General features: G+C 44.1%; 1 protein-coding gene and 1 non-coding gene across 2 annotated transcripts in view; both read left to right on the top strand.

The window, feature by feature from the left end:
* LOC126174755 (calmodulin-binding transcription activator 1) overlaps nt 1–24,832 on the top strand; it is a 1,816,127-nt gene that overhangs the window by 370,048 nt on the left and 1,421,247 nt on the right. The gene's annotated exons all lie outside the window — the stretch shown is intronic.
* On the top strand, nt 16,053–16,127 carry Trnas-cga (transfer RNA serine (anticodon CGA)). Its single transcript has one exon. It is a non-coding gene; the product is annotated as a tRNA-Ser (tRNA).

Raw genomic sequence — 24,832 nt, 5'->3', positions numbered from 1 at the left:
GCAAGACTAAACCTCGACTCACAGCGAGCTTGTTTCACTGTCGTGGGACATCATCTGTGTGTTCGTGTAAACACGATAAGGGACGGAGTGATTAGGCTGTTTATTTCTCCGAGCGGTCTATGACGCTGCAGTCATGGACTGTGTGGCTGGTCCCGGCGGAGGTTCGAGTCCTCCCTGGGCATGGGTGTGTGTGTTTGTCCTTAGTATAGTTTAGGTTAAGTGGTGTGTAAGCTTAGGGACTGGTGACCTTAGCAGTTAAGTCCCATAAGATTTCGCACACATTTTTTTTTTTTTGTTCATTTCTTTTCTTGTACGTCAAGATTATTGTACGAGGGTCACTCCAAAAGAAATGCACACTATTTTTGTAAAGAAAATAGTTTTCATTCGGCATGTGTGAAAGTTTTACAGTGTGTAGATACATCCTTCCCGCTTGTTTTCAAACTTAGTTCAACCTGTTCCCGTGAGTGGCGCCGTCACAGCATGTCTTCAAGATGGCTGCTACACTTGACGGTCGTCAGAAGCAACGTGCTGTCCTAGAATTCCTGTGCTGTGAAAACGAGACAGTGGGAAACATCCACAAGAGGTTGAAAAAGGTTTATGGAGATGCTGCTGTCGATCTCAGTACAGTTAGTCGGTGGGCAAGCAGGTTACGTGATGAAAGGGGGCACGGCAGTATTGAGGATTGTCGTGCACGCCAGTAGACAATCAGAGCATGGGATTTCTCCATTGATGCCACATCAGCTAAATAAGGGAGTACAGGACGACGTCAAAGTGCGTTTCAAACACTTGAAAATGCGCACATTCATAATGAATAATAAGTATAGATGGAGAGGTGAAAATTGACACACCCGCCTGCCGCCTGAAATGGCATGGGGTTTTATGGAAATGAAAAACGGTGCTAAAACTGGCCAACATATGGCGCTGGACTGCAACACGTCAGTGGCACCGCATGAGAGTCATATACGAAACGAGCTCTAGCTAGAGAGTGTCTGACGCGCCTGTGGCCGCGGTGTGTTGATTTTACCAGAAAAGGCACTGTTAGTGAAGCTTTACTATCAGAATGGAGAACCCGCTACTGGAGCTTTACGATCCCATCGCCATAAGAAGGGCATTCGAAAAGGTAAAGATCCTCCGACAAGTGGTTTTGTGCCGAAAATAGTCACGAAGTTTGAAGCCATGGGGGGTCTAGACGATGGGCCCCGTAGTAAACTATCAGACGCAAGTGCTACAGGATAAAATGGAGACTTCAACGTGTTTATTTCTGTACGATGAAGTCAGCCCTCGTGAAGTCGCACGTCACTTCTGCATTCCACGCGCTACTGTTGAAGAGTACGAAGGTGTAGCCGTTACTGGTGTCGGCAGCAAATCCGTCATCATGAACTGTTATCCACCGACTTTGTGGCGCGAAGAGCGGTTGCAATGTGTGCACTTCAAAAATGGGGGAAGATGACGAAGTCTAACGTGTTGTGGACCGACGAAGCCCATTTGACACTTCGAGGGTCTGTTGCTTACAGAATTTGGGCCACCGAAGATCCTAGAACTGTCGTGGAAACCCATTGCATGACGAGAAAGTCACAGTGTGGTGTGGATTTCCCACATCATTCGTGGCTGGACCTTCTTTCTTCGAGGAAATGCGGGTTGCTGCTTAAACTGTCAGCGTGACGGGTGCGAGGTACGCCGATATGTTACAAAATCACATCATCCCTAGCCTGGCTGATAAACACCTCCTGGGAGGTACAAATTATATGCAGGATGGCGCTCCACCCCATGTTGCTACGTGTGTGGAAGATCTCTCGCGCACATCGGTCGGTGACGATCGTGAGCCGAGTCGCCACTTCCGTCATGCTTGGCCTCCCTGATTCCCAGATATCAGCGAGTGTGATTATTGGTCGTGGGGTTACCTGAAGTCGTAAGTCTACCGCGATCGTCTTTCATCATTTTACTGCTTAACAAGGTTTCGGTGGGTGGGACTAAACATGGTGTGTGTCACCGAACGAGATAGAGCTGTGGTTAGCGCACTAACTCGCATTGGACAGAACGCCGGTTCAAATCCCCGTCCGGCCATCCATATTTAGGCTTTACGTGGTTTCCCCAAATCACTCAAGTCAAATGCTGGGGTGTTTCCTTCGGAGAGAATACGACCTATATCTTTCCTGCAAGCTAATCGTGTGCTCAGCCTCTTACGACCTAATCGTCGACGGGTCATTCACCTCTAATCCTCCTTCCATTGTGCTAGGATCTGAGAAGCTAACTAATTTGATTGTTATTTTCGTGGAATAGTCTGCGATAACGCTTTTGTACACACACACACACACACACACACACACATCTTTCTGCTGCGAAGATATGTCTGCAAACGACGTAAAGGTTTGAGAAAGAAGTCTCTTCAGTACTGGTTGTTACAGGAAATGTGTACATCTGACACAAGACACTTAATGTCTGGCAGCGCTGTTGCCCTTTTACAGGCCTCTACTGGAGCATTTTCCGTATTTTTGTCCATTTCGTGAGAAATTTGTAGCTTTCCCTTCAAAGCTACAAAGCAACTTTGCAAACCATGCTCTATATCTTTACCACTAAAGTTCTGCGGCAGTAATTTTTGTAGATGTCCGATTCTTTATAGCTGAGTTGTATTGAGTCTTAGTGACGTTTCATTTAACAAATGACCAATGAAAGGTATGAGCACTGACAGATAGCAGTACTCTTCTGCTAACTGCATCTGAAAATTTGGACTGTTGGTCTCCCGGCCTGAGTGGCCGAGCGGTTCTAAGCGTAACAGTCTGGAAACGCGCGACCACTATGGTCGCAGGTTAGAGTCCTGCCTCGGGCATGGATGTGTGTGACCTCCTTAGGTTAGTTAGATTTAAGTAGTTCTAAGTTCTAGGAGACTGATGACCTCAGAAGTTAAGTCCCATAGTGCTCAGAGCCATTTGAACCATTTCTGTTGGTCTGTTGAAAGCATAGCTGTACCTTGCTACGTAAATAATGTCCCACCAGTAAGCATTTCCGAAAGTTCTCCATCGATTAGTAATAGTGTCTATTTATTTCTATATTCAAATACCTTTTACTCACGGCTTAGTTCGTGTGTCAGTAGTATTGTTATTGTCCGAAAGTTTCGGAGAAACACAACTCGCGATGTGCACCGTGCACTCCGCTGCCCCATCGCACGTAGTTACTTATTATACAGCAAATTTAACGTGTTTGTGTGTCCACAGTATCACAGCTCCGACACGAAAGCATCGATTTCAATGCATTTTTTTATTTGAAAGCTATTTTAATCAGAATTGTCGTGATATACGTTTTATGAAAGTTTGTTCACCCGTGTGAAGTTAGTTTGCTATGTAAAGTTTTTGCCGGCGGCAACACGCTGACTAATCAATGTGTGTTATATAATTTGATGTCGTGCTACAGTATAGATCTCAAAAATACATACAAAAACTCCACAATAACATATGTTATCTTTTATGATTCACCCACTATAACCATTTTTGTGATGTCTTCCGCATACGCTGCGCCAAGTGCAATCAAAAGACAAAAATAGCGATTTCGGGTGAATCATACAAGATAAGCATATCCCCTCGTGGACTTTTGTGTAGCTCGTTTTGAAATCTACAGTTTCTTACTTCCAGTTTGATGTAGCTCTTATCGCCTGCGCAAAGTACTGTAAAAGAATACATTCCTAACGAACTTTTTGCTGTCTTGGTTCACTGTTATCGACTATTGTCACCTCTACCTACTGATTTAATTTCTCTAAGTAGCCATGTTATTCCCCAGGATTCAAGCTATCTTCATACCAAACTTCATCAAACGTGATTCAGTGGTTCAGGCCTGAAAAGGTAACAGATAGACAGAGCTACTTTCACATTTATAATATTGATACCTTGTGGATTATTCACTTGGCCTTTCAGCAAGAAGCGAGGTCTGTATCATGGCTCTTTTACGCTGGTTCCTAATAAAAACACCAAAGAGGACAGAGGTATTATTTGTCAACAAGAGGACTTTGACGAAATGTCAAGGCGCATGGAACAACAAATTTATCACTTCAAATACAGCTGTTTATAATAACTGGTGGCTGTAATACACTATGTGGTCAAAAGTACCCGGACACCTGGCTGAAAATGACTTACAAGTTCGTGGCGCCCTCCATCGGTAAAATGCTGGAATTCAATATGGTGTTGTCCCTTCCTTAGCGTTGATGAGAGCTTCCACTCTCGCAGGCATACGTTCAATCAGATGCTGGAAGGTTTCTTGCGGAATGGCAGCCCATTCTTCACGGAGTGCTCCACTGAGGCGAGGTATAGATGGTCGGTGAGGCCTGGCACGAAGTCGGCGCTCCGAAACATCCCAAAGGTGTTCTACAGGATTCAGGTCAGGACTCTGTGCAGGCCAGTCCATTAAGGGGCTATTAATGTCGTGTAACCACTCCGCCATTATGAATAGGTGCTCGATCGTGTTGAAAGATGCAATCGCCATCCCCGAATTGCTCTTCAACAGTGGGAAGCAAGAAGACGCTTAAAACATCAATGTAGGCCTATGCTGTGATAGTGCCACTTAAAATAACAAGGGGTGCATGCCCCACCATGAAAAACACGACCACACCATAACAACACCGCCTCCGAATTTTACTATTGGCACTACACACGCTGGCAGATAACGTTCACCGGACACTCGCCATACCCACACCCTGACATCGGATCGCCACATTGTGTACCGTGATTCATCACTGCACACAACGTTTTTCCACCGCTCAGTCGTCCAATGTTTACGCTCCTTACACGAAGCGAGGCGTCGTTTGGCATTTACCGGCGTGATGTGTGGCTTATGACAAGCCGCTCGACCATGAAATCCAAGTTTTCTCACCTCCCACCAAACTATCATAGTACTTGCCGTGGATCCTGTTGCAGTTTGGAATTCCTGTGTGATGGTCTGGATAGATGTCTACCTGTTAAACTTTACGACCCTCTTCAACTGTTGGCCGTCTCTGTCAGTCAACAGACGAGGTCTCCCTGTACGCTTTTGTGCTGTACGTGTCCCTTCACGTTTCCATTTCACTGTCACAAAGGAAACAGTGGACCTAGGGATGTTTAGAAGTGTGAAAATCTGGCGTACACGCATATGACACAAGTGACACCCAATCACCTGATCGCGTTCGAAGTCCGTGACTTTCGCGGAGCGCCCCATTCTGCTCTCTCACGATGTCCAATGACTACTGAACTCGCTGATATGGAGTACCTGACAATAGGCGGCAGCAGAATGCACCTAATATGAAGAACGTATGTTTTTGGGGGTGTCCGGATACTTTTGATCTCATAGTATTTCTTACTCACTGGGAAAAGAATCTGGAGAGCTCAAATATTTACTGAAAATATCTGGATGTGTTAGCCTGAACGCAGCCCTAGAAATTTACAACTTTTCAAAAAGTAAAAGATTCAACTTTCAACTTTACTCGCATGGCGAGTAAAACCCATATTTACCAGCTACGCAATACTAAACGATAAAACATAACATGTTTTACTGTACTTTTATTGTAAGTTCTGACAAAAGAGAAACAAGAAGCAACGAAATGAAGGCATAACACAAGAAGTTACTCTTACTTCCATTAACTACAGCCGGCCATGGTTCAAAATGGTTCAAATGGCTCTGAGCACTATGCGACTTAACTTCTGAGGTCATCAGTCGCCTAGAACTTAGAACTAATTAAACCTAACTAACCTAAGGACATCACACACATCCATGCCCGAGGCAGGATTCGAACCTGCGACCGGAGCGGTCGCTCGGCTCCAGACTGTAGCGCCCAGAACCGCACGGCCACTCCGGCCGGCCGGCCATGGTGGCCGGGCGGTTCTAGGCGCCACAGTCTGGTACCGCGCGACCGCTACGGTCGCAGGTTCGAATCCTGCCTCGGACATGGATGTGTGTGATGTCCTTAGGTTAGTTAGGTTTAAGTAGTTCTAAGTTCTAGGGGACTGATGACCTCAGATGTTAAGTCCCATAGTCCTCAGAGCCATTTGAACCATTTGAGCCATTTCGTTGCTGTTTTTCAGACTTCTCTTTTCGAACTGAAGACAATGTCAACCACTACTACAGAAGAGACGAATCACCATGAACACAGTGTGTCACTTATTTTCACTTCATGATACACTACAGAAGAGGTTACTTATAATCTCGAACAAAACTCTTCTAAACGATTGCAGGTGATGGAACTTTTCCTCCATCGCTTTGATTCAAATCGCCTACAGCCAGACAGATTGCAAGTATGCTACTGTGCGTTAACGATCTCTTAGATGTAAGCTGGTATCGTGAGAGTTATGTTATGTCAACCGGGGACCTAGAAACGACCGAGATGCTCCGTCCCCGCCGCAGCCGCAGTGGTCCGCAACCCCACGACGACTACCGCTGTCCATTTCACCCCACCGCCGCCCCACATTGAACCCAGGGTTATTGTGCGGTTCGGCCCCCGGTGGACCCCCCAGGGAACGTCCTCACACCAGACGAGTGTAGCCCCTATGTTGGCGTGGTAGAGTAATGGTGGTATACGCGTACGTGGAGAACTAGTTTGCGCAGCAATCGCCGACATAGTGTAACTGAGGTGGAATAAGGGGAACCAGTCGAGGCAGATGGAAAACCGCCTAAAAACCATCCACAGACTGGCCGGCTCACCGGATCTCGACACAAATCCGCCGGGCGGATTCGTGCCGGACCGCTCGGCCAATCGGGCGGGCATCGTGAGAGTTACTCAGTGCCCTGCATAGCCCTGAGCTATATACTGCTCGATGTAAGGAAGTGGACCTGCATTTTCGCAAGGACGTTCCGTAAGGTAGCGTCGTAGGCAGCCCGCTGTGCAGTACTAAATAAAACCTGCGCCAGTGCAACAAAAATGAGATTGTTTAGCATATTCGAAACGGCCGGCGATCATGACCGTAGGATTCCGTATTACTGTCGGAGTCTCTGTACAAATATGGGGGTGGTCACTTTTGATTTACTATGATTTTGTTAGCATTCTCCTCTCACAAATTAGTTGGTAATGTTCGAAGTGAGATCAATTATGTATTGAGAAGAAAACACGTGAAGCACTGCATGCAGAAATGATTGAAATGATGTTTAGTGATTGAAATGATGTTTAATGATTGAAATGTTATTAGACAATGCTATAGGGAATATTCCTACAGCTGCTAATCTCTTAACGTGAAGCACTTGAAGAGGACATAACTTCTCTGCTCTACATTCTTATAATTACTTTCTTAAAAACACGCTGTAGGTGAATTTGATTTACAACACATTCAGATAAACTGCAATTGATCCGTATAGTTGCTGAGACAAAATTGTTCTGCAGTGCACCGTCACCCGTTTAATTTTAAGCGACTCAACTTTTTCGGGAAACACACCATATTTCTAAGAACGACATATTTTCTTTTAAGTAACAGATTTTTGCTGCACTGTTCATTGCTGCACTGTTCGTTTACTCGTAGTGATACAAGTTACACGTCGAGCTCATTTCAGCGTTTTGCCATTATCAAGTGTAGGTGTGAAGATACTAGGTACACTACTGGTCATTAAAATTGCTACACCACGAAGATGACGTGCTACAGACGCGAAATTTAACCGACAAGACGAAGATGCTGTTATATGCAAATGATGAGCCTTCCCGGAGTATTCACAAAAGGTTGGCGCCGGTGGCGACACTTACAACGTGCTGACATGAGGAAAGTTTCCATCAGATTTCTCGTACACTAACAGCAGTTGACCGGCGTTGCCTGGTGAAACGTTGCTGTGATGCCTCGTGTAAGGAGGAGAAATGCGTACCATCACGTTTCCGACTTTGATAAAGGTCGGATTGTAGCCTATCGCGATTGCGGCTTATCGTATCGCGACATTGCTGCTCGCTTTGGTCGACATCCAATGACTGTTAGCAGAATATGGAATCGGTGGGTTCAGCAGGGTAATAAGGAACGCCGTGCTGGCTCCCAAAGGCCTCTAATCACTAGCAGTCGAGATGACTGGCATCTTACCCGTGTGGCTGTAACGGATGGTGCAGCCACGTCTCGATCCCTGAGTCAACAGATGGGGACGTTTGCAAGAGAACAACCATCTGCACGAATAGTTTGACGACGTTTGCAGCAGCATGGACTATCAGCCCGAAGTTCATGCACATTGGAAGCGTGTATTCGTCATCGCCATACTGGCTTATAACCCGGCGTGATGGTATGGGGTGCCATTGGTAACACGTCTCGGTCACCTCTTGTTCGCACTGACGGCACTTTGAACAGTGGACGTTACATTTCAGATGTGTTTAGACCCGTGGCTCTACCCTACATTCGATCCGTGCGAAACCCTACATTTCAGCAGGATAATGCACGACTGCATGTTGCAGGTGCTGTACGGGCCTTTCTCGATACAGAAAATGTTCGACTGCTGCCCTGGCCAGCACATTCTCCAGTTCTCTCACCAACTGAAAACGTCTGGTCAATGGTGGCCGAGCAACTGGCTCGTCACAATACGCCAGTCACTACACTTGATGAACTGTGGTGTCGTGTTGAAGCTGCATGGGTAGCTGTACCTGTACACGCCATCCAAGCTCTATTTGACTCAATGCCCAGGCGTATCAAGGCCGTTATTATGGCCAGAGATGGTTGTTCTGGGTATTGATTTCTCAGGATCTATGCACCCAAATTGCGTGAAAATGTAATCACATGTCAGTTCTAGTATAATTTTAATGGCCAGTAGTGTATAATAGTGGCCTATACGTCTGTGGTAGTCTATGTCTACATATGGCATCTTATGCTTACGTCTTAGTTGGTACGATGTAGTCCATATGACATCTTGAAGTGTGTCGGTTGTCTTTCTGTTACGATATGATCACTTTTTTTATATATTTACTTATATTTTCGCGACAAGTCAGTGATCACGTGCAATTCAAATGGTTCAAATGGCTCTAAGCACTAAGGGACTTAACATCTGAGGTCATGAGTCCCCTAGACTTAGAACTACTTAAAGCTAAGGACATCATACACGTCCATGCCCGAGGCAGGATTCGAACCTGCGACCGCAGCAGCAGCGCGGTTCCGGATTTAAGCGCCTAGAACCGCTCGGCCACAACGGCCGGCCACGTATAGTTTTTCAGAGATAGTATTTTCGTGGTTTTTACGTAAATGATAGGTTTTCTATTGTTTTGTGTCTGTCACGATAATTTAGCCATTTTCTTTTATAATGTTAATAAAATTTTCGATAAATTTCTTATTTTTAAAATCTATTTGTTCGTTGAGGATTTCTTCTGGGTATTTTTCTGTATGACTAAATTTCCATTTCCTCCAAAACGTTCATTGATTGTCCTTTAGGTACTTTGTGTAGAATTTTTAGGCATCTTCAATATTTTCTGCTTTATGTTCTTGGCTTTTTAAGAATTTTTAAACATTTTCAATATTTTCTGCTTTATGTTCTTGGCTTTTTAAATGCAAATGAAATGTGAATTGGTTGCTCTCGCAGTTTTGTCCATTGAATCCGATTCCGAAATTCCTGCCTGTTTCATTAAGTTTACTGCAGTTGTCTCAAGAAATTGTGTATGCGCCACGACGTGAAAAAGTGGAAATATTATTTTCCGTAGACCTCATTTTGCCCTTCGTTTTTATTGGTACGAAACCGTTCGCTTCCCAATCGCTTCAAATGACATCGCAGCCGCTCATCTATCTGGTGGCTGCACGCATTCGCGACAGTCTCTTCGCCCAGGCAGGAAGTGCTCAGACATGCTGTATGTACGATTTGGCACTATTATTTACTACTGGTATTCATGTAGGGCTGGTAACTAGAAAGTGAAGGAGACCTCTCTTTTCCTAGTTTATAATAAGTATTATTCTATAATTTCATTTGCAGAGAAAAGACGTTTTTCCTAATCACTACAATTTGACGCTGTCCGGAGCAGAAATAAAGAGCACTGCATAAGCCGGCTCTGGGCAGGGCGCTGGAGTGGCCTTTGGTTTTCCCGTCATGTCTTTGACGCTACGAGAGAATTAAATTTCGTAGCTGGAATGTAGTTAACTGTCTTAACTTGAAACGCGCCGCGGATACCGGGACGTGTTCACAGATAGTTTCTGTGGATGTAGCCTGACAAGAACTGCGCAGATTGAATTTCCGTAACCTGATTACAACCTGCAAGACACTGGCAATCGACAAGAACGCGTTAAGGGGCGACACAAATGCTGTCAACATCATGGTGCTTGGGGCGGTGATAAGTGGAATGCAGTTACGTATTAGAGTGAGTGACCTATCTTGTTTTCGAACAGCAGCTACAGTGAATAAAGTATTGAGCTCCTCTGTGTGAATGTGAGTGACAGCGGGACAGTGGATGAGTGTTCAGTTAGGAAACACGACGAAGTCCATTAAAAATACAAATGTTTGAACTTTGTATGGAGTTTAATTTTTGGAATTTAGATACGGATTTACAATTTCATTCAGTTGTCAGCTAATGCTCTTGAAGCAGAGCCAATAATAATGCCTTGGGTGTGTAGGCCAGACAAAAAATTTTTTGATTAGTGATCAGTACCACGTTTGTGCGGGAAAAAAATCTTCTGTTTTGTTACGATTTCGTCGTATGTTAGAAATCGTTATTTGGTTATGTGATTTTCTTGTAAAGAATTGAGAACGTTAAAGAGTCGAGAGTGATATGCATAGCTATCGATCCAATAGTAACCGTATGTGTGAAAAAACAGAACACGGCCTTTCCTTAACAACTGAAGAGCACCTTCTCTATTACGCAATGGCGTCTAACAACCTAATGAATTAAAAATAAATTAGCAATTATTAAATTGTACGCAATAAGAAATAAGAAGGAATAAAAGTATAATCTTTAAAAAAAGCGGAAATTTCAGGTGATCCACGAAGTTATTCTGCATGGCGCTGGACACTGGCGGTAAGGCGTACAGTTGGATGTGACGATGCAGTAATGCAGCGAGAATGCCAAAGGACTCTCCGCCGCGCCGTCGGGAGTCTGATGGCGATCACAGTTGTTGAGTGGGCAAGGGCGGCCCAAACAGACTCACAACAAAAGGCTACTTGCCCTGGCTATCACTCTGCAGTCTCCCCTCCACACACACACACACACACACACACACACACACACCCGTTGCTGATCTGCAGCCGCCGTCCCTCGGGCCACCTTATGGCCCCTGTGTTATATGTCAGGCCACTTCAGCGCCGGAACGTGCGTTAAGAATTAACGAGCTCTTTCGATGTTATCGACGTTTGATTGGTTAACTGAAATTTATAAGCCGTGCAAATGGAAAGAGCAATAAACAGCCTTGTCTGGTGCTCGTTGCTGCGTGAGAGGGGGCAGGAAGAAAAAAAAAAAAAAAAATCGAAGAGCCGTTGCTGCAACGCTCGCCCTAACTTTAAAGAGCTCTGAAATTGTGATCGCTATAAATCCAGTGATTATTGGAAATGTAGTCATCACCAGTGATAGCTCTTATAATACCTCCACTATTTCCCGATGTTTGACAAGTTTCCGATAATCGAATCATCACTGCCTGTTTAATTTCCGCATGTATTCTTTATGCGCTCGCTTACATATACATATACGTATACATATAATCGCGGACAAATGACATTGTACAAGGAAAGGAAAATTCTAGTCTGCACTGGCTTGGCGCACAGAACTCGTAATATTGTATGCAGTTTTACGTTCAGATGCCATACACAGGTGGTGTGTTTGCAACAGAAGTCACTCAGTAAGAGACATTAAAATTCCATCTATCTTTCAGCTAGCTCAAATATTCATGACTCATTCACGATTTAAAAACTAAATTACTAGATCCTGGTCTGTTCGGTGCACGTTCAAGAGAGCGATCAATTTTAACACGTTTTTATTACGTCGCCTTCTTGTCTGTCTGTCGGTTCGGTACAAATTTTACAATTGATTTTAAGCTAGCTTCTCGATATCTAGAGACTTTAAACATTCAGCGTAGCTCGAACTGCATGACAACGTAATATTAATTCGTGGAGGGAACTCGGTGTACCGCTGCTATTTCCCCTTTTCGTGTTCCAGTGGCGAACATTTCGCAGTAAGAACGATTGCTTGTAAGCCTCCGTGTGAGCTCGATTCTCTCTAATTTTTACCTTCGCGCGGTAGCAAGCAATACAATGGTTGGCTCAGGTATAGAGAAACTGAAGTAAACCTGAAATGTACCACATTCCCGTCGTAATCTCATTAAAATCCTTGAAATCGTTGTAGAAATTTCACGCGTACAGGAGCAAAAAACAGAAAAGTATTATTTAAATGAAAATATTTTTAATATGTTATGTTTTTAAAATTGACTATAAAGTATAAAATATTTTTTTTTTTTGCCCCATACAGTTTCCTAAATCCATGCACATAGACCTGAAAATTATTGCTTCCGAATTTTTAGTAGCTATGACAACAGCATGCAGCTCTACTTTATGGACAGGATTGTAGCCTACTCCCGATATTATTCAACCTGTACATTAAGCGAACAATAAAGAAAACAAAAGAAAAATTTGGAGTAGGAATTAAAGTCTATGGAGAAGAAATAAACACTTTCGGGTTTAGCGATGACGGTGTGATTCTGTCCGAGACAGCTAAGGACTTGAAAGACCAGCTGAACAGAGTGGACATTGTCTTGAAAGGAGGATATAAGATGTAAATCAACGAAAGCAAAACAACGTTAATGGAATGTAGTCGAATTAAATCCGGTGATGCTGATGGAATTGAATTAGGAAATGGGATACTTAAAGTAGTAGACGAGTTTTGCTATTTTGGCAGCAAAATAATGATGATGGCTGAAGTAGAGAGGATATAAAACGTAGACTTGCAATGGCAAGAAAAGCATTTCTGAAAAAGAGAAATTTGTTGACATCGAGTGAGTTTTAACTGCCAGGAAGTCTTTTTGAATCTATTCCGTGGAGTGTAGCCGCGTATGGAAGTGAAACGTGGATGATGAACAGTTTAGACAAGAAGAGAATAGAAGCTTCTGAAATGTAGTGCAACAGGGTGTGGAAAATCCTTGGCGCACGCTTTGCAGCTGGCGGCGTTCGGCTGGCTGCCGAGCTGTCACAGCGGACCGTGAGAAACCTGGGCAACAATGTACGAAATAAATTTAACAATAATGTTAAAATAATGCTAAACTGAGTCATTCTGTCGAAGCAGATTTATTTTCATTCAGATTTCTAACAAAACGCTCCATTCAAACACAATTAATTGTAAATTGTAATAACAATAGCAGTAATAATAATGATAAAGGATGAAACAAGGTTCACTCTGCAAACTTGAACTGTTTTCATTGAGGTTTATAACAAACCGCTCCTCTCTCTCCACTATAATGCAGTCTAATTTCCACCTTTGAGTTTCCACTTTTTCTACGACATGGAGGACACACTTGTTCCAATCCTCTGCAGTCACTGTTCTTACTGCTTCTTCTAGCAGTACTTTAACTTCCGGCATTTTGTATGAATTCTGAGAAAAGTTTTCCCTGCATTCTTCGCCATTTCATCTATTGCGTATTCGCTGTGCGCTGTTCTGTGATTTTTAACTATATCTAAAAGTTCTTTATTCAACATACCGTCTTCGAAATCGATGTTTTTAGATTTTTACCTCTCTGATATTTCGTGCTTATTGGAATTCGCATTGGGAACTTTTTGTTTTCTCCGAGAATGGTACGGCGCGTTATCAAGAACAATAACTGCATTTTCCTGAAGCCGAGGAAGAACATCTTGAAACCACTTCTCGAAGGTTTCGGCGCACATCTCCTCATGATAATCTTCAATTTTCTTGGATTCTAAAGTCCACAAACATCTTTCAACGAACCCTGCTTTGCTGCCAATGTGTGCGATAATCAGACGTTTCCCTTTACCTGATGGGCCCTTGCTTCCGGTGGATAATTCGGACAGAAACGCTTGTTTTGAGGAATTTATAGTGTCGTCTACCCAGACGTAACTTCGGGTATGTCCTGCGTTCACCCACGTCTCGTCCAACTAGTAAATGGGTCTGCCTTCATCTCTCAACCGTTTAATGGTTAGAAGATAACGCCGCCTCCATAAAATGATGTCATCCCTGTCTATTAGCATGCTATCGCGCCCACGCCGGACATATTAGAAATTCATTTCTCTAAATAACTTATAAAATGTAGTTCTCCGAAATATCCCATATCTGCATCTTCGTTCACGACTTTCCTTCGTACCGCATTTCTATCGAAGTCATCAACACTTTCAGAAAGTTTGTGTCGTAATTTTCCTTTCTTGGAAGACTTAAAAGAGTGTATGGCCTTGTACTCACTTATCACACTATACACCGAAGAACGTCCAACACCTGTAGCTGCAGCTGTTTTCGAAACAATGTCACTCATCGACTGTTCTGGATGTAACAGTTCCGATTTATACACATTAAGCACCATGTACTTCTCAGAAGAACTTAATGATTTCTTCTTTGCTCGCTTCTTTGGTGGACTCAGAACTGACACGTCGACCTCGCTCGCTGAATCCGTGGTTGACATAATGAGGACAGCCGTATGTGATGCTAATGACATAAGTGAATATATAAAATAAGAAACCATGCGATGCTATTGGATGCGCACATAAACAGTGAATCCTCAGCGTGACTACAAACGCATATACTTACTCTAATAATAAACAACCAGTCTTTCAAGCGTCTTTACAGATGAACTTACGATAACCTCAAATCGCCGCTGTACAACACCCACTAACGAGCTCACACCTGCAACTGAGACGGCCACAGTGACTGAGCGCCGCGCTTGCGAACCGCACAATGCATCGCTCATATTGGACAAATGGTTGCACCCATCGCATTCGAACAAACTACAAAATTAAATTCAAACCTTTCTGAAATTTTTCTCGCTTACACCCCCACAAAAAAATTTAAAGGGGAAAAGTTTGTCGCGTACTATATTTCGGATGATGATTTGGTAAAAGTTCTGCATCAGACGTGAGATTTTAATTTATCACTTCACTATTACTGACTCTATTGGGCAGAAAATTTGCAGACGTCATCAACATATAGTACTGAAGGCAATTATAAAATTATTTTGCTGTGCGACACACAGTTTAGGAGATATGGCGTGGTAAATATAGAGTAACGCAGCAGCCTTTTTTTTCAGTTGTACTGAATAGCTGCCATTTATCTGCTATAATACTGGAGTGCACTTGGCGCGGCGAAGCGTAGCAGCAAGGGGAAGTGTACCACGTGACGCCCAGCCAGTTGTTTAATTTTGCATTGTCTGTCAAGAGTTGCATGTGGAATTATCGAGTTGATTTTCATGTCAATTTAGCTATGCTAAAAGTGGTTAGCCACTATAATGTTTACTCTGGGTGGCATAAAGCAGACACGCCAAGTGGCAGCATAGGTGTCTGAGCATAAAAAGTTTTCTAGGGAGCTTCAGAAGCAGAAAACGTTACCCTTTGTGGCACTTACCGTAGCGTTGCCGGTTACCAGGATGAACAAGGGCTGGGTAATGTTCAGTGCGACTGAAGCCGCTCAATAGTGACTGTTCTCCACCCCGAACTGTTCTCCACATCCCCCCCCCCTTTCTCTCTCTCTCTCTCTCTCTCTCTCTCTCTTCCTCCCTCCCTCCCCCCTCCCTGCGCAGAACGCTTCACATACAGTCTTTTAGTTGTACAGCCGCGCGGGATTAGCCGAGCGGTTTATGGCGCTGCAGTCATGGACTGTTCGGCTGGTCCCAGCGGAGGTTCGAGTCCTCCATCGGGCATGGGTGTGTGTGTTTGTCCTTAGGATAATTTAGGTTAAGTAGTGTGTAAGCTTAGGGACTGATGACCTTAGCAGTTAAGTCCCATTAGATTTCACACACATTCGAACTTTTTTTAGTTGTACACCACTATAGCACTGAATATTTACTTGATAACACTGATATTTTTCAAAAAAAATTCGTACCTAAATTCGAAACAACAGAGGCATGCTTACAGTGAACACTGCTACGTAGCATATAACTAAAAGAAACCAGGAGAGCTTCTGTAAAGTTTGGAAGGTAGGAGACGAGGTACTGGCAGAAGTAAAAGCTGTGAGTACCGGGCTTGAGTCGTGCTTCGATAGCTCAGTTGGTAGAGCACTTGCCCGCGAAAGGCAAAGGTCCCGAGTTCGAGTCTCGGTCGGGCACACAGCTTTAATCTGCCAGGAAGTTTCAAAAGAAACCATCAATCCTTGAATCTAGATAATTTGCACGAATGATCAATGATGTATTTTGTAAAATTTTCTACTGAATTGGTTCCAAATTTGTTGCATTATGTTAGATGCGAATTTGTTGAACATACATTTAAAAGCAAAATGATAAACTGAGCGTTTTAAGTAATTATTAATGTCTATTTGTGGTACAAGTCTTTTTGCTTATGTAAAGATGCATAATATAAAATTTACCGAAATTAACTGTCTCCCTTGAACCATTTGTAGCCCTGTTTGGGTATTATCTGAGCAGTGCGTGTTAAGGTTGAGTTTGGACCTCTGATTATTATTCTTGTGGCATCAGCAAACATCAAAGTTGCTTAACCATCTGTACCAGTCACTCGATGACCATTCACGCAACTTAATAACAACTACCTGCCAAGTATGGGTCTTCTGGGGCTCTTTATATCACGTTCCCCCTATCTGAGCTATGTCTCTGATCTGTGAGGCAATCTCACAACGTAATCCCATCCTTTTTGTTTGAGTTAAAGACTGTCCATGGAAGAGGGATGTCAACAATGTTATAATACATCAGTTGTGAAGCACAATTTTGTGATTCATACAATCAAAGGCTTTGACAAGGTAACAGAGTATATCGGCTTTCTTTAATCATGATGTTGACATATTTGGGATACTCTTCCTGTATCCGTTATTAACAATTCCTAAGTGAACTTCGTTGTTGGTTACTTAGGCAACACATGTACGAGACAAAAAATATTATAATAATTATTCTTAGTAACTTTTTCTCTCACACCAGACTTCATAGATACGTTGATTGTAATAATATTACTGTATCATCACTTATCAAGAACAGTGTCGCAGACAGAAAGAGACACACGCATAGTATGTTGCTTTTACTTGGTTATATTAACCTTCGCTCGTTTAGTATTTAAACGGCAGCTATACATAACATTGACCTTTTGCCTGAAATGGTCGTTAGAAATCCCTTTTGGACAAACAACATGATCTTAGGAATAGTTGCAATAGACTTTTTTCAACAGAACGACATATGTCTGGATGGCCAACTGTTTCCAATGGACCATTGGTTGTAAATCTCTGTGCTTTTCTTATATTCTTTCACTATATATAGTTGCAATAGACTTTTTTCAACAGAACGACATATGTCTGGATGGCCAACTGTTTCCAATGGACCATTGGTTGTAAATCTCTGTGCTTTTCTTATATTCTTTCACTATCTGACGTGACAACTATTATCCGAACCATCTAATCTTATTTATCATAACGTCTTATGGCGGGACAGTCCCACACACTGGACGAATAATACATAATTTGCTTAGATCTTGAAGGTGGTTTTCAACGCTGTCATTGAGAATTATACATCTCACTTTCAGATTTTCAGTACGTATAGTTACATACTTTAATTACACAATGAGTGAGGTGTACGAGATAGGTTTCTGTGCACGTACCATTGGACTGAATTGGCCATTGTAGCTTGCCCTTAGTTAATGTGTATCTAGAATCATTTTACTTCCCTTAATGTTCTCCTCTGTGACTGGATCTGTGGAACACTACTGGATCTGTGGAACACTATAAACGAGGGAGATAACGATGACGTCCTTGAAGGAGGTGATCGGTATTGTGGATACACCTCTTGTTCGCATCTTATCCAGCTGCCGACTGTGTGCCGCTGCTCGTGTAGTGCTCTCCAAGCAGACGTGACGCTGAGAAGAAATGTTGAAAGCCTGTCGTGTAGGAGTTTACTAACGCACTGTGGATGCCGGCCTAGTCGCAGTCGGCGCCGGCCTCGTTAGCGTCCCCCACCCCGCCCACTACCCTACTCGGCAGCGCTTCTTTATCCGCGCCGTTAGCAGTTAATCACCGGGAGACGGCGCCGCGGCCGGCCAGTCGCCGGAGACAGTTAATGGCGAGGCGGCCGTAATGCGCGGTCGCAATTAGCGAGCTGGCCGGTCGCAGCCTCGACTCCGGCCCCGGCTCCAGCTCCAGCTCCGCGATCGGCGCCCCCAGGGGCGAGATGGGCCGGAAGCCGCGGGCCGCTTCATTGCTTCCATTAACGCGGCCTGCGCCTGCGGCGCCGACTTTACGAGCGCAGCCTCCGCGCCGCTTCCCACCGGCATTCCTACGTGCCCGGCCGAGATGCCCCTTCCGGACAATCAGAGCCAGCAAGGGCCGAGTGCAAGCAACTACTCTCAGGCGCCGAGCGACTCTCATCGCCCAGCGTTTCCAAGCACTGAATCGCCCACCTGAAGAGCTGCTATTTTACATACCTCTCTCTTTCCATCTCTGCCCCTCACTCTTCCTTTTCCACTTGCCCACTACCCCTCTACACCTTCCACCTGCCTCATGCATCAACCCCTCTCTGTTGATTTCCTGCTCCTACTCACGCTCCCCACCCACGCTCTATTCATCTCAACCTCTCATAAGCCCTGCTCATTGGCATGTTTAGCACCTGCAGTAATGTTCAGTAAAGCAGGCCAATACTAATCCCACAACATGTCTATCATGTGCAGGGTCCAAACCAAGGACTTGAAAATCATTTATTTGCCTCTGAAATTCAGGACCCAATGTGAAGTAGGTCGATAAATCAGGCCAATAGTACTACAACACAATATGCTTATCATGCAGGGCAGCCTACATGTCAGGGTCCTGAAAAACTATTTCTTGCCCCTGACATGTGGCTGCCCTCCAAAGCAGGTTAAGATGGCAGGCCGCTACTGGTCCAACACAACATGCCTGTCTTGCAGGACAGCCTCACGTCAGTGTCTGGAAAAAACACTTTTCTTTTCCCGTATCTCCCTCCACTCCATTTGGAGCTAGGAGGTTATAAACCCCAAAGTGTCGATACTCATGAGGCCTGATGACACACACACCCACACACACACACACACACACACACACACACACACACACACACACACACACACTCTCACACTAATATATATAACAGATTTACCTAATGTATCATTTTCGAATGTGTAGGAACATTCGAAATTTAATTTGGGTAGCTACATCAACAGTTGTGCACAGGACTCCCTCATCAGTGCTGTATCTGCTAGTTTTTACCACCACCGCTGTTGTGGTCAAGCAGTTCAGAGGAAATATTGAACATGTCTCGATATCACCCGTTTCATTTAACCTAAGGCGATAACAAAGCTGGGGCGTAATTTACTAATCGAAATCATGTAACTACAGATAGGCGCTGTAACAAAAATTTCAGTCCAACTTATTCGTTGATGTCACGTTTGTTGGCTCCAAAGACTTCCAACCAGCTGTGACGTTTCAACTTGACCTATAGCTGTGTCCCTGTAACAAAGTGGTTGATGGGCAGTGCACAGTGGCAACTAGCAGTGTACCACTTCACACTCAAGCCAATAGCATTATTCTGCCGTATCGGTGTGTGGCGTGCGCTTAGAGGTGCCCATAGAACGTTTAATGTCAATTTTCGTGTTAGTTCAGGTATGGTGAGAGTATTTAGCCACTGTCGTATCCATTACTGATAGCATAAAGTTAACTAGTAGTTTTACGTTATGAAGTGACAGTTTTAGTTTTCCGAGTACGTAAATTTTTTTGGGAGAGTCTGAAGCAGAAAAAGTGGCCCACCTCTAACTGCACGACACACCTGCTTTCTTACCTCCACACCACTCTAGGCCCAGGCTATGCTACAAAACACAACTGTGATTCCGTACTCACATGTCTAAGTTTTATCGGCTCACAACCATACTTATCATCTTCCGACCTAACTGAGACCTCAGTAACGCTACATATCTGTCTGTCAATCTAAACCACCATTCCAAAACCTAATATAGAAGCAAAATAAACATTTTCAATGCTATATACTGTGTCTGTTTGCTAACGTATGACGTTACACAGTACACACCAACATCTTTGCATCAAACGTCAAAGGAGAAATCTGATACTGATAAGGTTGATCCGCACATTTACGACAGTAGGAAATTTTCTCCATCACCAAACATTGGTGGATATGCTGGTATTTTCCAATAGATTCTCCCGCATGTTCCAGCACTGACAGAACTCGGCCAGTGTTACAGGACTGAGCAGTGTTACGCAGTTCCCCGTGTTGCCACGAAGACTTTATGGTCGTTAGTACACAAATTATAGTCTGTAGAGATATTAGGGGGAAGCACAAGTGCAGTGAAATGTATAACAGGCACAATCAGAAGGAGTATTAATTTCTAAGGCAGAAGTCAGTGCAGATTCTCCGAAATGCCTAAAGTTTAACAGTTTGGTAGTCATTCCGGGCGTGTCATCTCAGAGATTTGATCGCTTATTCGCGCAGAACGGAGAACTCGAGCTCTGACGGATGTAGTGCGGAAGTCTTCATTTTAGGCTGTGTTCATTACGGATCGGCAAAGTTAGATTTTAAGTGCGGAGAATAATTGCTTATATTTTTGGTGGTGCAAAATAATAGAACCAAATCGGATCAAAATCTGAGCCTCTCGTTGTTAAAATGACGGAAACATAGCCAACCATACAAATACCCAGTGAAAGGCTCATCATTTCCATCTACCACAAGGCGAAGTTCTGTGGAGCGGGATCAGCTTGTGAGAAACATCTAATATTCAGAATCAAAACGATACATTTTGAGAATGAGTAACAGTGAAAAGAGTGCCAGTACTAAATCCTGACGTTTGTTCCCTTTTCCCACTTCCAATTTTCGGAGGTTGGTAACTCCTGCAAACGGAAGTGGGCTGTAGCACGAATACTTACCAAACTAAGTAGCGTTATTTGCAGCTGAAACGACTTTGAAGGTAGTCAGTAGCCAAATGTCAAAAAATCAGCAATAACTTGAACTTAAAGCAACTGACATGCTAGGGATGTACGTTGTTATAGTAGTTACGTTGCACGGAAATACCATACGCAAATGGGCAAGCTACAATCCCCTTTTAAGTTCAGACAATTGCATCTTTGAGACTGGGATAACGGTTAATGTAGTGCGATTGTGAGAAGACTCCTGGAATGCTTCAGTGCAGAGCTAACGGCAATCGGGGACCAATTGTAGAAAAAAAAACAGGTGACCATTCAGTCGCATATCTTTCCGATGTCCGTAGTCTCTGACAACAGTTTCCTAGAACAAGTTGTACATCCAGAAGGTTTGGTTAAAGAGGACCGTTTCAGACAACAGCTTAACGGTATGTATCGGTGCCGCTTGAATACCAAACGAGTGACTATATAATAACCACAAAGTAAAAGCGACATACTCTATGTGTGGCTCATGCAGTTCACGACACAGTTTGTGTAGATTGATGAAAATATAATTTTCCCAGCGTGCCTCTGCATTCTGGCGTCAGAGCAAAAGGTAATAAGAGTCCTATATGTTATACGTATGTGTTACCCTATTAAACAATAACGTAATTCCGTTAGGAATTCTTAATAGTGTGTATGAGAAGGGTATATGGAATACGTCAGCATCATGATTGCAAAAAAAAAAAAAAAAAAAAAAAAACAGCGTGAAGTATAGACAAATGAGGATTGAAAAAACGTAGAAAAGACTACAGTAGCGTATAAAGACATTTTATTTAATGAAAAATGAAACAGCTGTTTCATTTCTATGTTCAGTTTCTTTGGCCGTGTAAACGAAATCAAGTAAAAAAATCGTAAATCCGAGGATGGACATAACACTATTGCAAGTGCTGTCGGCTTATTGCATCATCATTGGTAGTATCGCTGTATGTATTCGGATGCTTCACCTTAAATAGGGTTACTTTGCTCTCCCCCACGCGGATTTTTTGCATTGCGTTCTTCATTTTAGCTGTAGAAGTTATACAAATGTCGAAAGTGATTTACTTTCGGGTGCTAGTGGTGGCATCAGACGTACCTGTAGTGGGCACCCCTTGTACCGTGGGATATGTGGACCTGGCGAGGCTCAGAACATTGAAAGGACGCTTCTCCCCAGGTACAGGCGGGCAGCATGTCTTGAAATCCTCAGTCTGCATGGGGAAGGAAACTAATAGGAGACGAGAATACCCGCGCCGGGCAGAGTGAGGGTCTGTACGTGAGGGGGCGAGCGGTGTTGTAAACTTTATTGCACTACATCCCACATCAGCAGCAAGTGCTTGCAGATCCTGGGGAGAGATAGCAGAGTAATGGAATATGGCTACAGCATTTTTAGGGGGTACTGTTTTACGAGCAAATGTGGAGTGAGAGCAGAAGCGCCGGCCGGAGCGGCCGAGCGGTTCTAGGCACTTCAGTCCGAAACCGCGCTGCTGCTACGGATGCAGATTCGAATCCTGCCTCAGGCATGGATGTGTGTGATGTCCTTACATCTACATCTACGTGATTACTCTCCTATTCACATTTAAGTGCTTGGCAGAGGGTTCATCGAACCACAATCATACTATCTCTCTACCATTCCACTCCCGAAAAGCGCGCGGGAAAAACGAACACCTAAACCTTTCTGTTCGAGCTCTGATTTCTCTTATTTTATTTTGATGATCGTTCCTACCTATGTAGGTTGGGCTCAACAAAATATTTCCGTATTCGGAAGAGAAAGTTGGTCACTGAAATTTCGTAAATAGATCTCGCCGCGACGAAAAACGTCTTTGCTTTAATGACTTCCATCCCAACTCGCGTAACATATCTGCCACACTCTCTCCCCTATTACGTGATAATACAAAACGAGCTGCCCTTTTTTGCACCCTTTCGATGTTCTCCGTCAATCCCACCTTGTAAGTATCCCACACCGCGCAACAATATTCTAACAGAGGACGAACGAGTGTAGTGTAAGCTGTCTCTTTAGTGGACTTGTTGCATCTTCTAAGTGTCCTGCCAATGAAACGCAACCTTTGGCTCGCCTTCCCCACAATATTATCTTTGTGGTCTTTCCAACTAAAGTTGTTCGTAATTTTAACACCCAGGTACTTAGTTGAATTGAAAGCCTCGAGAATTGTACTATTTATCGAGTAATCGAATTCCAACGGATTTCTTTTGGAACTCATGTGGATCACCTCACACTTTTCGTTATTTAGCGTCAACTGCTACCTGCCACACCATACAGCAATCTTTTCTAAATCGCTTTGCAACTGATACTGGTCTTTGGATGACATTACTAGACGCTAAATTACAGCATCATCTGCGTACTAGCTAAGAGAACTGCTCAGATTGTCACCCAGATCATTTATATAGATCAGGAACAGCAGAGGTCCCAGGACGCTGGTTAGGTTAGTTAGGTTTAAGTAGTTCTAAGTGTAGGGGACTGATTACCTCAGATTTTAAGTCCCATAGTGCTTAGAGCCATTTGAACCATTTTGAGAGCAGAAGCGTGTTGCCTAACGTGACGGTTGTATACAGCAAATAATTCGATTGGTGGTCAGAAAACGAAAAGCTGGCCAATTGAATAAGATACACTCACTGTGTAAGACTTGCTGTATTTGCCTGAGACGTACGCTTCTGGTTGTGGCTTCTTGTTGGAGACTTCGGCCTTAGTCTTCTGTGAAGAAATTCCTGTTACAGACCTTTAGTCGAACGGTTCAGATTGAGAAGCAGGTCACGTGTTTACCGAGCGAGATGGCGCAGTGGCTAGCACGATGGACTCGCATTCGGGAGGACGACGGTTCAATCCCACGTCCGGCCATCCTGATTTAGGTTTTCCGTGATTTCCCTAAATCACTCCAGGCAAATGCAGGGATGGTTCCTTTGAAAGGGCACGGCCTACGTCCTCCTCCGTCCTTCCGTAATCTGATGAGACCGATGACCTCGTTGTTTGGTCTTTTCCCCCAAACCAACCCAACCCCAAGGTCACGTGTTTGCTCGCGGTTGCCGACGAATTGCGACGCTCCTGTGTCCTGCGCGTGGCCGCTGGTAAAGATGTCAGCTGCCGCGGACACTATAGCCCGTGCTGTCAACATTTGTCCATCTCCAAACTAACAACGAGACGGCTGAAGTGTGCCCCTAAGTCCTGGCTAATCGTGTAGCGCATGCGCACGGGGCACTTTACTCTATTCGTGCCTGTCGCCCCTCTCACAGCGGACATAATATGACGCGAACATAATATTGCGCCGACCGGTCGTGGCTTCTTTGCGGAACCAGCGCGCCTACGCTGGCACTGCATTCACGGCCCAATAATAAAATGTGCTAAGATGAGATGGAGTCAACCTGACAATGTCTATCTCAAAGCAGAAAGGGTTTAACACTTAGGCAAAGCGGTGCTGTGCTCGTTAATAAAATAGGCAACGGTTTTATTACATGCCAATTTATTTTTAGCAGTTAAAAGTATGAGTGGCCAAGTAAGTGGTCCCGACAGTCGGGATACCAGTTACTTTGGAATAAGGCTGGGCATCTCGGACATATTCTGAGTCGTGGTCACCTTTGTGCTCATACGACAAAGACTACCAAATCCACCGGTTAGTCCCTCAGCCGTTAGGGGTAAAACCCAATGGGACTCGGGGCAAGTAAGGCTAGCAACCTGCTTCCCTGGTACTCTAAATATGATGCTGGCAACAATCAGAGCAAAATGCCTCGGACCTTTGGAGGTGACGGAGTCCCACCTCTAACTGACAAACCAGGGACTCCTAAGATACGACTTGGCAAACAAATGGTAATGAGATGGGGAGCTATTAATATCAATGGGGGCTACTCTGGGAAGAAGGTAGAGCTGGCAGAGGCTGCAAGTAAGGTGGGGCTGGATGTTTTAGCTGTTAGTGACAT

The sequence above is a fragment of the Schistocerca cancellata genome, chromosome 3 (genome assembly GCF_023864275.1).
Source record: "Schistocerca cancellata isolate TAMUIC-IGC-003103 chromosome 3, iqSchCanc2.1, whole genome shotgun sequence".
Classification (NCBI taxonomy): Eukaryota; Metazoa; Arthropoda; class Insecta; order Orthoptera; family Acrididae; genus Schistocerca; species Schistocerca cancellata.
This window is presented reverse-complemented; position numbering and strand designations above follow the sequence as displayed.